We start from the raw sequence: 13,282 nt of genomic DNA, 5'->3' as shown, positions 1-13,282 counted from the left end.
CTACTTTCTCAAGCCATCCAAGGCTTTGTTCAAATGCTACCACCTCCAGAAACCCTTTCTTAATCCAGTCCCCAAGCCTGCTCCCCGCGATGTAGTCATTTAACTGTTAGGTCGGGCCAGCTTCATGGGCACAGGAACTGTGCAGCGGTAAAGAGCCCTCACTCGCAAGACCCACATGTGGCTTCCTGCTCTGCTGTCTTTTGGATCAAGGGACCTTGTATTTTCACTTGGCACTGGGCCCTGCAAATTAGGTAGCTGGTCCAGGTTACAATATTTCATTTTTGCCCCAGTTCTGTCTCAGAAATTGTATAATTTGTTGTTGACAGGCCTTTCAGAATACACAATTTGTCCTCATTCTTCATGAATGCCAGAATTGTGACTTTGCCCACTTGCTGAATTTATGTTACCCCCAAATCAACACCGTGGCACTTTCACAATCAGGCGCAGATGTGTGCAGAGTGGAGAAAAACTCGAATCGTCCCACACACATGTTCCCACGTGAGGTCAAACCAGGGGATGCTCTGCCCGCTCATTTTAATTTTCAACCTGTAAACAAGTGTCCTCTTTGTGGTACGTTTAATGACACATTTTTTGCACCTTTGTGCTTTTTGTTGATGCTATTGCCATTTAAAATGGCCCCCAAGGGTAGGGCTGCAGTGCGTCTAGCATCCCTAAGTGCACAAAGGCTGTGATGTGCCTTATGGAGAAAATACATGTGTAGATATGCTTTGTTCACCCATGAGTTATGATGCTGTTGGCCATGAGCTCAACGTTAATGAGTTAACAATATGTGTTAAATATCATGTCTGTAAACAGACACACACTCACAAAGACAAGGCATGTATTGATCAACGGACAAAGATGTTGTGACCAGAGGCTCACAGGAACATAACCCTGTGTTTCCCCTAGGAAGAAGAGTTCAGTATTCACTTGATTCAGTGTTCACAGAGACTTTATAGAACATTACTACCAAGAATAACAGGAATTGCCTGTAATTCCTTTAAGGTTGATGACCCGTTTTATTTCTTTTCTCACCTTCCCATCATCACCTTGGCCCTCTTCTCAGTGCCTAGGAGAGTACTATGAATATACTGGTATTCAGAAAAGTTAACTACAGTAAGTGACGATTCTGTCTTTGAAGAAATATTAACAGTTGCTTGTTGATTCTGAGGTTGTATGGCTTGTTTCATACTGCATCACCCTCCCTTTGTGAGACTGTGGATATTTGAAAGGCTATTCTGCAAAACTTGGAGGGTACTCTCAGTCTTTTCCTTGTTGAAATGAAATAGTAGAGCAGGCGATGGTCATGGACTAATGCACCTAGATTCGTTATAGTCCTAGGACAAAATATTAAAGACCCAGACTTGAAACGTGTTAAGGAGAGAGTTGTCATAGAGTTCTAATGGGATCCATAGCAAACTAAGGGGTCTGTATCTTGAGGAAAATTCTGGGTAAGGGAGAGCTCCTACTCTGAGTTCCTCTTGAATGAACCATTTATAAGGGTCACCTGGAATAAATAGCGTGGCGAGAAATGGCATCCACTACTTAGGACAGAAGTTAAAGACTTCTAGAATAAATAACCTACTTAGCATCTATCTAAAGCAGATGGGATTATGGGATCCCAAGCCAGGAGTGACTCAGCATCTTAAAAACACAATGGATGAAATGAGTTTTGTCAGTTGTCACTAGGATAATGCTCATGTCCATTCTATCATAGGTGAGCCAAAGGTGAGCATCTTTTATTTTCTTTTTTTTTTAGAGAGGGGCTTTTACCATGTTGCCCAGGCTGGTCTCGAACTTCTGTGCTTAAGCAATCCACCTGCCTCAGCCTCCCAAAGTGCTGGGATTACAAGTGTGAGCCACCATACCCGGCTGGTGAGCCTATTTTCTAAGTACTAAAAATGCCTCTTCTCTATTGGCTGAGTCCAAAACCTGCTGAGGTCTATCATGATCCCCTTTAGGAAGAAGAGAATTTGACTTGGTTGTTTTATTCAAGGCATTTGAGGAATAACAGGTGTGTTGAAGGGTGTCAAAAGGAATGAGCATCTGGCACCTGGACCCAATTGCTCCTCCCATCCCATCTTGGGCCATCCACCTCCAGGTTCATGGTCCTGGCTGCTGGCTCTGCCCTCCTTCCTTGGAGGCATCTCCATAGCTAGGTAGGTTTCTTCCAAAGTGGCCGTCTTCGAAAGTAATCGGCACAGACTATGAGGTAAACAAGTAAGGCTGAGAGAGACCTGCCCCTGAGAAAGACAAAGTTCAGATTTGACAGACAACCCATTGAGGAGGCCGACATAAAAGCACAGCAGGTAATAAAGAACCTAGGCATGTGTCCTGACGGCTGATGAATACAATCTGCTAGACAATGTGTCTTTTGAGAAGAGAAATTAAAAGAGCCTCACCACCCTCAATGACGTGTCTCTTTGGGTTTGGCTGGTAAAAAGCAATAAGCTTATGTGAATTGAAAGGCAGGCAGGAAACAGGAGGTTTCAGCTGGAGGAGCGGCGGTCCATAAAGACCTGGCAGGAGGGAAGAGCAGGTAACACGTGCGGGTCTAGAAATAGTACACCTGGGTTAGAGTGGAGACTGTGAACTTGAATGTGGGATGGGAGGCGGGAATAAAACCTACATTACTCAATTGAGTGATATGATAAAAGCCCCATGAATTCAAGGTAAAGGACTATCTACTCCAGCAGGAGTGGGGATTTATCACATATCTTCCAGGAGGAGAAGGATATACTAAAACTGCAATTAGAAAAATAATAGCAACAGTGGTGCACAGATGATAGAGGAAAGATGAGAACAGGCAGAGAGGCCAGTCAGGAGACTTGGCAGGGAAAGAGGAGTTGGGGACCCGTGGCCATGATAAGGAGGAGGTTGAGTCTGTGGTCTTGGAGATTGGGTAGATGGAGGTAGGGGAGAGAGGAACAGGGAGAAGGAGGATTCAAAGACGGGATTTTGCGCTGCAGTGACTGGGAAGCAGAGGTGTTGGTGAGTGAGGTAGAGGGAAGATTTTGGCATGTGGTGTTTGAAGATGCTGGAAGCAATTGAAAGTTGGCAGAGTCTGGATATGACTTCATCTGAATTGCATTTCAGATATTAACTCACCAACCGTTCCGACTTTCTTTGTTACCTATTAACGTTTCTCAAAGAGAGTACGTCCAGGCCCTGATTTCTCAGACCTGGGGTCTTCTAGTCAGGGTGTAGCTTGGCTCTGATATATTCGTATGTGTTAAAGATGTTTACCCCCAAAGATTCTGAGTGGAGATTATAACATCTTTAGACTTCAGGCTACTTTTGGAATCAGTAAAATCTTTATCTTACTCTTTTTGCTACCTCCCTCCCTCAATCTTACCCTTCCAATTACACACACACACACACACACACACACACACACACACACGAGTTGAGTTTCTATAATTCAAAGCTCAGTGCTAGCAATGGTAAAGGATAGATACAGAGGTAAATAAGACACCATGCTGTCTTCAAAAGAGCCTACAATCTGGTGGGGACTCCCATGGTTGGCTGGATTGAGTACCTGCCAGGCAATGAACACTAAGCTAGGAGGCATTAGAGGTGAAGTGACCTAGTGGTTAGGCATGGATTCTAGGGCCCTGGAGCCAGATTAGCTGGGCTCAAAGTTTCGCTCTCCTGCTTATTCATTGTGAACACTTCAATCAAATGTCCTTGTGCCTCAGTTTTCTTATTTATAAAATGGGAGTAATAATAATTACTTTGTAGGGTTTTATGAAGATTAAATAAGTTAATAAATATAATCAATCACAATGTGTGCTAGGAGCATGTATGAGTTCTCATTGATGAGTTATTTATGAACTCAAACACTTTCCTAGTACATAATAAGAACTCCATGAATGTTAGCTATTATTATCTTTGCTCCAGGTTGCCATGGAATGAAGGTACTATGGCGGGGATTGAGGTAAGATCAGTGCTAACTCAAAAACATTCCAATACATCTTGTTAAAGGGTAGAGTGAACTAAAGAAGGATGTTATAAATCTCAATCTGATCCATAATCTCAAAACTGGAGACGATTTTTAAATGGCTGATAATTAAATAATCAATAATGATTAGAGCTGCTAATACAATTTCTTAATTTAGGCTTATCCCACGAAGAACCATTTAGCACTATTTGATTGTGATAATGACTTAGATTGGCCAGGTATTCCTCTTTTTGATTTTGTGAACTATCCCTGGAGATGTGGCTTATTGAAAACTTCGTTTCTAATTTTCTGTGGCTGAGACCAGTTTGCTATAATTAATAAATAAACTGATGGATTGTTGGAGATGTCTAGTTACAGTCAAGCAACTCACGGCACTAGATGAATTAACAAGAGGTGTGTATATGCAGAGTCACATGAGGTCAGCTAGGAGGCTGCAAGGATGAGCTGTGTGTTGCACAGAAATGAATTACAACACAGGAGCTGGCTGCTTTCTGTCCACCAAGCCACTGTGGTAGAGTCTAGGCCAGGCTGGCTCTCCCTTGGGCTCTCTGTAGCACTTTTCCATTTTTTTCTTGGAGATGCTTTTCAATCACTACCTTCAATTTGCCATCTGGTGGACTCCTAAGGACTAAGCTTGGATCGGGCTCCTGTTCAGGCTAGCTCAGGTAAGATGATTGCCTAGAGTGGCCCTAGATCACATCATCCAAAGGGAGAATATCAGCCCTAGCCAAAAATGAAAGCCAGAGGTCAGTACCAGTAGAATTGTGTCAAGCACCAAAACAGAGAGATAAAAGTGAAACTACAAATGAAAAACGAGAGATAAATCTGAAATCAAAAAGATTTGAAGGGGTCCAAGATAGCAAATGTGTGTATTCCAGGGAAACCAGTCCTGATGTGCAGGAGGATTCCAGGCCTAATCTTACTGGATACGAGCCTAGCTCTGGACAGGAGGGTAGCTACTTCTGCAAGTGTCTTCTCTACACTAAGCTGTAAGCCTTTTGAAAGGTTTCATGTGCATCTTGCCATTTTTGTGTCCCCCATAGAGTCTGAGATACGGCAGACACTTAGCAAATATTTGTTAAATGAATGAAGGAATGGTCAGTATAGGTGAGAATGCCACTACCAGCAATACTATTACTAACAACCACTAATCACACCTGTCACTTATTGAACATTGACTACGTGCCCAAAATCAGGCTAAGCACAAAATCAGGCTAAGCACAATATATATATATATTTAATTTAATCCTCACAAAAACCTTCTAAGGTGGATAAGATTCTCACCCATTTCATGAATGAGTAAACTAAGGCTTAGAGAAGTCATCTTTTCCAAAGTTGCACAAATAACAAGTGGCAGAAATAACAAATCTGCAAATGAACATCTCAGTCCATGAGCTTACCTACCCCAATGTACCATTTTGGAAGCCCAACCTTGTTCAAACCTGAATTAGAGTCCCAAGGTTGTATAGAGACTTTCCTATTCTCCTCTTCAGCTTCCCACCCAAACGGAGCTCACCGCCCCCCTTGTGTACTCTTCGGGCACGTCTTCACCAGAACACTCGATACATTGCCAAATCATTGTCTGTTTAGATGAGAGTCTTGACGGCAGGGACTCTTGTTCACTTCTGTTCTCCCATTGTGAGTAGCATAATGCCTGGAATACCGTAAGTGCTGAAGAAAGGTTTGTGGGGTTGATTAATTATTGAACTCTGAATAAACAATGGTCATTTCGAGGACTATGTTCTCTGGAGACTCTTTTGCTTTTGATCCATGGATTCCCTCATGTACGGCCTGAATGGTCTGAGAGATAAGATACCAGCGCTGTTTCAGAGCCTCTCAGCGGCCGCCTTGGGGGCTGGATTTATTGCCTTCTTGAGTGAAATGTTGGCCTTCAATTTTGCTGAGCTGTCAAGAGGTGATTTTAGGTGTGTGGCTGTTGATTGTCCCACAAGCTAACTTTTTAAGTCAAAAATACCACCCAGCACTGAAATGGAGGTTGGTTATGAGGTGTTAACAGGACCTCTGGGCCACCAAAGAAAAAGGGCTGGGGAAGCCAAGAGAAACACCCTGCTCCCAATTTTAAAATGAAATTTGTAAAATAAAGAAATAAAATGAAATAGTAAAATAAAGGAAGAAATTTGAAACTATAAAAAATTTAAAGCTTTTAGTGAAAAAAAAAGGAGGGGGGTGATGGTTAACAGAGCAGGATTTGAAATCAAACAAACTGGTTTAAAATTCTGATTCCTCATTGCCTTTGCTCTACAGGGCAAGTTCCTGACCATGAGCCTCAGCTGTCTTGTCTGTAAAGTGGTACTGGTGTCTGCCTCTTAGGTAAGCATTAGCTAATACATGTGAAGTATCTAAAACCACTCCAATTATATAGCAAAGGCTCAATAAAAGGTCGTTGTTATTCAAACAGTTAAATTGTATTCATTTACTTAATGAACATTTATTCAGCACCCACCCTATGCCAGACACTGTGCTTCACTCATTGACATAGAATGGTGAGCAAGTACGTGCAGGGTCTGTGCCCTCACAGAGCTTCATGGTGAATTGTAAAAGTAGGCATAGGTTCAGTGGGTTCCCTTTCCGTGCCACCCCACTTTGACACTGAACTCAGCCATGTGACTGGCTTTGAGCAATGGGATGTTAGACAACATATGCAAGCAGAGGCTTGAATAATGTGTGTGCTCTGTCCTGTTTGGCCACTCATAGAACCCCTGTTGCCACCGCTGTATGAAGAAGCCCAAGGCAGCCTGCTGGGTGGTGAGAGACACATGGCCTAATTGCCAGTGTCTCACTGGCCAACAGCTACCACCTTCTAAAATGTGAGTGAGGCCATCCTAGGACCATTGCTGCCGCTTGACCCACCAGCTGACCATAGACACTTGACAGAGCTCAGCAGAAATCAGCTGATCGGGCTCAGACCAGAAAAGCTACCCAGTCAGCTCATAGAATTGTGAGCTATATAAATGGTAGTTGTTTCAAAAATTTAGTTTTGGGTAGTTTCTTATGCAGCCAAGCTAACTGATACAAAAGTATAGCCTACCACAAGGGTCAATAAACTTTTTCTGTAAGGGACCAGGTAGTAAATATCTCTGCTTTGCAAGCCATAAGATCTTTGTTGAAACTACTCACCTCAAAAGGAGCCATAGCCAATATGGAAATGAGCCGTTGCAGCTGGATTTGGCCTGATGGCTGTTGTTTGCTGATCCCTGCTCTAGCACTAAAAACAGACATTATTCAAATAATCACAGAAAGAAATGTGTGCAGGTAAACTGCAATCACATCTGAGCAGCCAAGGCTCCTCGTGCTGTTAGAAAGAATGATCAGAGAACCTGCCCCAGGCTGGTAATTCAGTTAAGGTGTCTTGGTTAGATTTCCCCAGAAGCAGACCCTGAGATAAGGATTTGAGGATGAGCAGGCTAATCTCAGGAGCAAGTTATGAGGGTAGAGAAGTGAGACAAAGAAGAAAACCAATATGGGGCGAGTTAATCAGCAGGTTACCCACTGGGCAAGGGAGGCTTAGTCCCGTGGGGCCTTCAGGAGACAGGCTAGGTCCCCAGTGAGGGGTGAGGAAGCTGGGTTATATATTCTCCAACTCCCATCCATTGTTGTTGGAGGCTGATCTTGGAGGTGTCAGTTCTCTGCCGTTCTGTTCTGCCCCCACGCACTCCTGCAGCCAGAGAAAGCACTCGGGCAGAGAGGAGCAGCTTGCAGTAAGAAGCTGAACTGGGAGTGAGGCGTGCCAAGGAGATGTGGGTGGGCACCAGCAGCATCTGCCACAGAAGGCTTCCCTGTGGGAGGAAGGGCTGAGTTGTGCTCTAAAAGATGGGTAGGATGTACAGGTGAGAGAAGCCCCAGCTGAAGGGTAGATGTGGAGGAGGTCGCCTAGGAGGGAAGATACATAGAGAAATGACTAGAAGTCTGGAACTAAGCACTTAGGAAAATCCACATGTAACGTAGGTTGGGCCTGAAAGGAGGCTAGGGCTGTAGTAACAAAGTACCACAAACTCCATGGCAGAAAACAACAGAAATTTATTCTTTCACATTTCTGGAGGCCAGAAGTCAGAAATCAAGGTGTTGGCAGGGACATGCTTTCTCCGATGGCTCTAGGGGAAGATCCTTCCTGGCCTCACTCTAGCTTCTGGTGGTTCCCCGAAATCGTTGGTATTCCTCATTTTGTGGACACATCACTCCAATCTCAGCCTCTTCACCACATGGCCGTCTGCCCTCTGTGTGTGTCTGTGTCCAAATTTTCCTCTTCTTATAAAGACACCAGTTATCAGATGAGGGCCCACCCTGATCCAACAGGACCTCCATTTAACTTGATTACATCTGCAAAGATCTTGATTCCGAAGATCACATTCACAGGTGCCGGGAGTTAGGATGTGAATTTATCTTTTGGAGGGAATCTAATTCAACCTGTAACAGAGACAGAGAAGGAGCAGCCACAGATGGGAGGAAAGTCAGGACAGTGTAATGTACTGGATGCCCCCAGGAAAGCAGCACTTCAAGAAAGGAGCGAGCATCATAAATAAGATAAAGAGGTCAGGCGCAGTGACTCCCAGCACTTTGGGAGGCCTGAGGTGGGAGGATCGCTTGAGTCCAGGAGTTCGAGACCAGCCTGGGCAACATAGTGAGACTCCATCTCTACAAAAAATTTTTAAAAAATTAGCCAAGCATGGCCACACACACCTGTAGTCCCAGCTACTCAGGAGGCTGATCTGGGAGGATTACTTGAGCCCAGGAACTCAAGGCTACAGTGAGCCAGGATCACCCCACTGCACTCTAGCCTGTGTAACAGAGTATGACCATGTCCCAATAAATAAATAAATAAATAAATAAATAAATAAATAAATAAATAAGATGAAGACAGGAAAGTGTTCACTGGATTTAGAAACAGTGAGTATTCAACTCCATTAAGTTGCTGGGCAATGAAAGGGAGAAATCGAGGCAAAGGTTTATAGGGTTGAGGGAGGATTTTTTTAAAGATGGTGGAGATTGAGTATATCAGTGGAAAGGAGCCACTATTTTGAGGGGGATGTTGAATACAGAGGCAGCAAGCATATCACAGGGTCCTATGACACAATTAGACAGGAGAGGGTGGGTTCCTGGGACCAGGCGGCTCTGTAAGAGGAGGAAGGAGGAGTAGACGGGTGTAGGCCCCGGAATTCTCTCCTCTGTGCTTTACATCCCCATTCTTCCTGCCAAATGGTCCCCATTGCCAGTCTTAGAATGAAATCCACCTCTTAATAGCTACCAACTGATCTGCCCCCAGAGAGAGCTGTTATTCCATATTTTCTTAGTATTTCCTTTTTGTGACCCTTTGCCAATGTTTATCGATACATGTCTTGTGTGTCTACCAAGTGCCCTGCCTAAAAAGATTGCACTGAGAGGATGAAGCATAAGGCTGCAGGGCTTCGGGAGATACATGCATTATCCGATTCATCTTGAAAACGTCCCCATAAGGAAGCCAAGACAGAATTATTATCTTCACTTTACACAAGAGGAGATGGAGACTCCAAGTAGTCAAGTGCTCTGGTTAAGATCACATAGATCGAAACCCACATTCTTGGATATTTTGTTGGGGCTTTTTCCACTAAAAAGAAGAAAGGAAGAAAGGAACAAAAACACTGTCTTTCTTAATTTGATATTATGAATTTTTTAGAAGTTACATCAGAACGGGAACATTCTGGTTTCCTGGTTTTCAGGAATTTCCAGGAGGGTCATGTTTTTCAAGACTTGTAGAGTAACAAGGAATTTGCTTGGCCTTGACGTCCTAGAAATAATAAAGAGGTCTAGTGTCTTGGAAACTGGACTCGCCTTTCTTAGGAAGACCACACAACCAAAGTCAGATGAAACCAAAGGGGCCGGATGAAATGACCCAAGAACTATTTTCCCATCACCTGAGAGCATTTTCTATCCGGCAAATATTTACCAAGCTCCTATTTTGTGCCAGGAATCGTGCTCAGGACTGAGGGGTAAAAACGAATCTGAGGAATAGGCGGACACACATATATGTCTCATACCACTTGGTACAGGCTACCCTGGGGTCTAGGAACACACTCGTGTGCTTGGGGAATGATGATACCTCAAGGAAACTGGTCTGAGAAGAGCGGGGAAGGAGAGAGAGAAGGCCAGGAATGCAACAATAACAGTGATAATAAGGAATATTTATGTGGCATTTACAGTCTACAAAGCACTTTTACTTTTTTTTTTTTCATCTAATCTTTACAACAGCCCTTTGGGAAGTAAACAGAAAAGTAGTTTCCCCCACGTGGGTACCTCCGGGAGACGAGCTCTCCCTAAGCGGCAATATATTCAAAATGCATCCGGTAAGAAATCTACCCATATTATCCTACATATTCATTACACTCGTCTTCCTGAATTGCATTTGACAGCTTTTGCCTAGTTTAGGGGTACTCTAGTTTATCGTGTTTAGCCCAAGCAGCACTCCACAGACTGTCTTGTGCTGAAGGCTCCTAATAGCACCAACTAAACTCTGAATGTTGTTGAAGTCTCCAGCCCTGACTTCTCCACATTCTGCCTCCTCAACCAAATGCGTGTTATCTGTTAAGACACAGCTCCAGTCCTTCCTGTGCTTTTGTTAACCGATCCCCACCAGTGTGGACACCAAGAATTGATAGCCTCAACTGGAAAACTCATTCAGGCAAATTTCTAAGCAACTCTCCTAACAATGAATTTCCTTCTTAATGAAGTGATTCATACTCTCCGTTCATTCATCCATCCATTCATTCAATAAATTGATTGAATACCCACTGTATGCAAGACACACTGATAGACCTTGGGAAGGACTCAAAAATAATAAGACATGCTCAAGGTATTTGGAGTTTAATGGGAAAGATAAGATGAGCATGCAGATAACTAACATGTAGGTCAAAGTGATAAGTGAGGTGGTTTGCGCCTGTAGTTTCAGCACTTTGGGAGGCTGAGGCAGGAGGATTGCTTGAGCTAGGAGTTTGAGACCAGCCTGGGCAACACAGTGAAACGCCATTACCACAAAAAAATACAAAAGTTAGCCAGATGTGGTGATGTGCACCTGTAGTCCCAGCTACTTGAGGGTCCAATGTGGGGGGATCACTTCAGCCCAGGAGTTTGAGGCTGCAGTGAGCTAGGATTGCACCATTGCACTGCAGCTGGGTGACACAGTGAGACCCTGTCTCACCAAAAAAAAAAAAAAAAAAGTGATAAATGAGAAAAGAGAGTTAGGTTCATACATCCCTTTGTTTCTTCAGCAATCATTTTGTATGCACCAATTATGGGAAGGAAACTATGCCAGGTTTTGTCCATATGCTGCCTCATTAAGTCCTCAGGACTTGGAGATAGAGGCTCTTAGCTCCATTCTCCAGATGGGGAAACTAAGGCTCTCCTTACTTCTTTCCAACAGGAGGAACTTCAGGGAGGAAGGTTTTTGTTTGTGTTGGGGTTTCTTTCTTCGTTTTATTTTGTTTGTTGTTGTTCAAGTTTGAGGTTCGGGTAGGATTTTCACATTTAAATGGAGGAAGACTTAACATAAAGCGAATGAAGCTTAACCCTCAGGTGCGGGGGAGCTTACAACGATCCACTTCAAGGTCCCAGGAAGGGCCGAAGAGCTGCCTTCACATCTCCATGGATTTTTGTAAGATTTGCCAAAGTGATCTATTTTAGCATTCTTTTTCTTAAAGCAACTGTCCCAAATTGTGTACACTTCAGGCTCCACAAAATCTGGATATGCCTTTGCGTTGAAAGATGGAGTGAAGCACGTGCAGAAAAAGGGGAACTCACTGAGCAGATGCAGAGGGTGACGCGGAGAAAGATCAGCACACCTCGGGAGGAGAGCGTGTGGCCCCGATGCACAGATGCAGAGGGTGACGCGAGAAAGATCAGCACACCTCGGGAGGAGAGCGTGTGGCCCCGATGCACAGGAGCATTCAAGGCTAGAAAGGATGAGGAGATGACTTTCCCAACTCCTGGCCCCAACCCCTAGGCTTATCTGCATCTGCCCCCTCCTTTCCTCCTCTTGGCAACAGTGAAAGAGGGATCCCTCCTCCCACACTGCCAACCTCTCCACCCAGGCTGGGAGCCACTCCCCTACAACTTTCCCTGTGGGTCATTCCCTCTCCTTCCTGAATCTGGAGCTCCACCTGCTCCAGCTCCTCTGGCCCCTTCCTTCATCCCCCTGTTGAAAGAGAAAGAAGTGGGGAGGGAGGGCAGGGAGGGAGGGAGGGAAGGAGAGAGGGAGGGGCGGAATGGGAGCGGGAACCTCTTTTGAAGATTGTCCCTCCCCAGACTCAATCCTCTTCTTTTCCTCCACTATTCATGGCTGAAGTTCTTGACAGACCTGGTATTCACTTCCTGCTTCCACATTTTTACCTTGGACAACTTGTCAACCCAACCTAGATCCTCTGCATACCAGCACCGACTCCTGGGACACTGCTCTTGTCAAGGTCATTAACAACCTCCTGACTCAGGACAACCAAGAAGTGCTTTTCTGTCCTGATTTTACTTGATGTCCTGCCTTGGATTACCCACTTCCCTGGGTTTTCCTCCTACCTCTGTGTTTCTTCCTTCTCCGTCTCTTTTGAAGGCTTTCCTTCGACACTGGTGTCCTTTGGCTTTTGTCTCAACCTTTCTGTTTCTGTCAATCTCAATCAGTATTTATCCTGGTGTGTCTCACAGGCACTGACTCTTAGTATGTCTAAACCTGAGCTCACCCTCTCATGCTTCCCCACCCTCACCCAGACCTGAGGCCTGCTCGTCCTGTGCTCCCATCCCAGAAAACGGCACCACCACCTGCACGCATACCCAAGCCAGAGACCTGTGATGTGGGCTTGTCACCTCCTTATCTCTCACCCTTCACAGCAAATAATTGCCAAGACCCCTCAGCACCTCAATACCTCTTACCTCTGTCAACTCATTACGTCACCGTCCCCAGTGCTACAATCACCCTCTGCCTGAACTCCTGAAGGGGCTTCATATCCACCTCCCTGCCTCTCTTCTCCCCCTCTCCAATCTTTTCTCCAAACTCCAGACAGAATGATCTTTCTAAAATGCAAATCTATTCAAAGCGCTCTCCTGCTTAAACCCTTCCATGGCCTCCCACTGCTCAAGATTAAGCCTGAACTCCCAGACAGGTTCTTCCAGCCTGTTGTAACGGAGACACACTTCCTCCTGTCTTCACTTTCCCTCTCACAGGAGATGGCTATATTGAACTGCCCACACCCCCTTACCCCTGGGCCTTGCACCTGCTCCCTTTGCCTTCCCATCCCACACCCACTCCATCTTTTCTTGGCTCCCTCCTATGCCTTCTTTGGTGAC

The 13,282-nt window shown here is 44.8% G+C and overlaps 1 long non-coding RNA gene across 1 annotated transcript; it reads left to right on the top strand.

Moving 5' to 3' along the window:
- The first annotated feature begins 1,666 nt into the window (after positions 1 to 1,666).
- LOC126960661 (uncharacterized) lies at positions 1,667 to 6,168 on the top strand. Its single transcript, XR_007728089.1, has 4 exons — positions 1,667 to 2,539; positions 3,901 to 3,937; positions 4,840 to 4,950; positions 5,455 to 6,168. It is a non-coding gene; the product is annotated as an uncharacterized LOC126960661 (long non-coding RNA).
- The last annotated feature ends 7,114 nt before the right edge of the window (positions 6,169 to 13,282 follow it).

This window comes from Macaca thibetana, chromosome 1, assembly GCF_024542745.1.
Source record: "Macaca thibetana thibetana isolate TM-01 chromosome 1, ASM2454274v1, whole genome shotgun sequence".
Lineage (NCBI taxonomy): Eukaryota > Metazoa > Chordata > Mammalia > Primates > Cercopithecidae > Macaca > Macaca thibetana.
The sequence above is the reverse complement of the archived record's forward strand: the minus strand, read 5'-3'. Positions and strand labels throughout refer to the sequence as shown.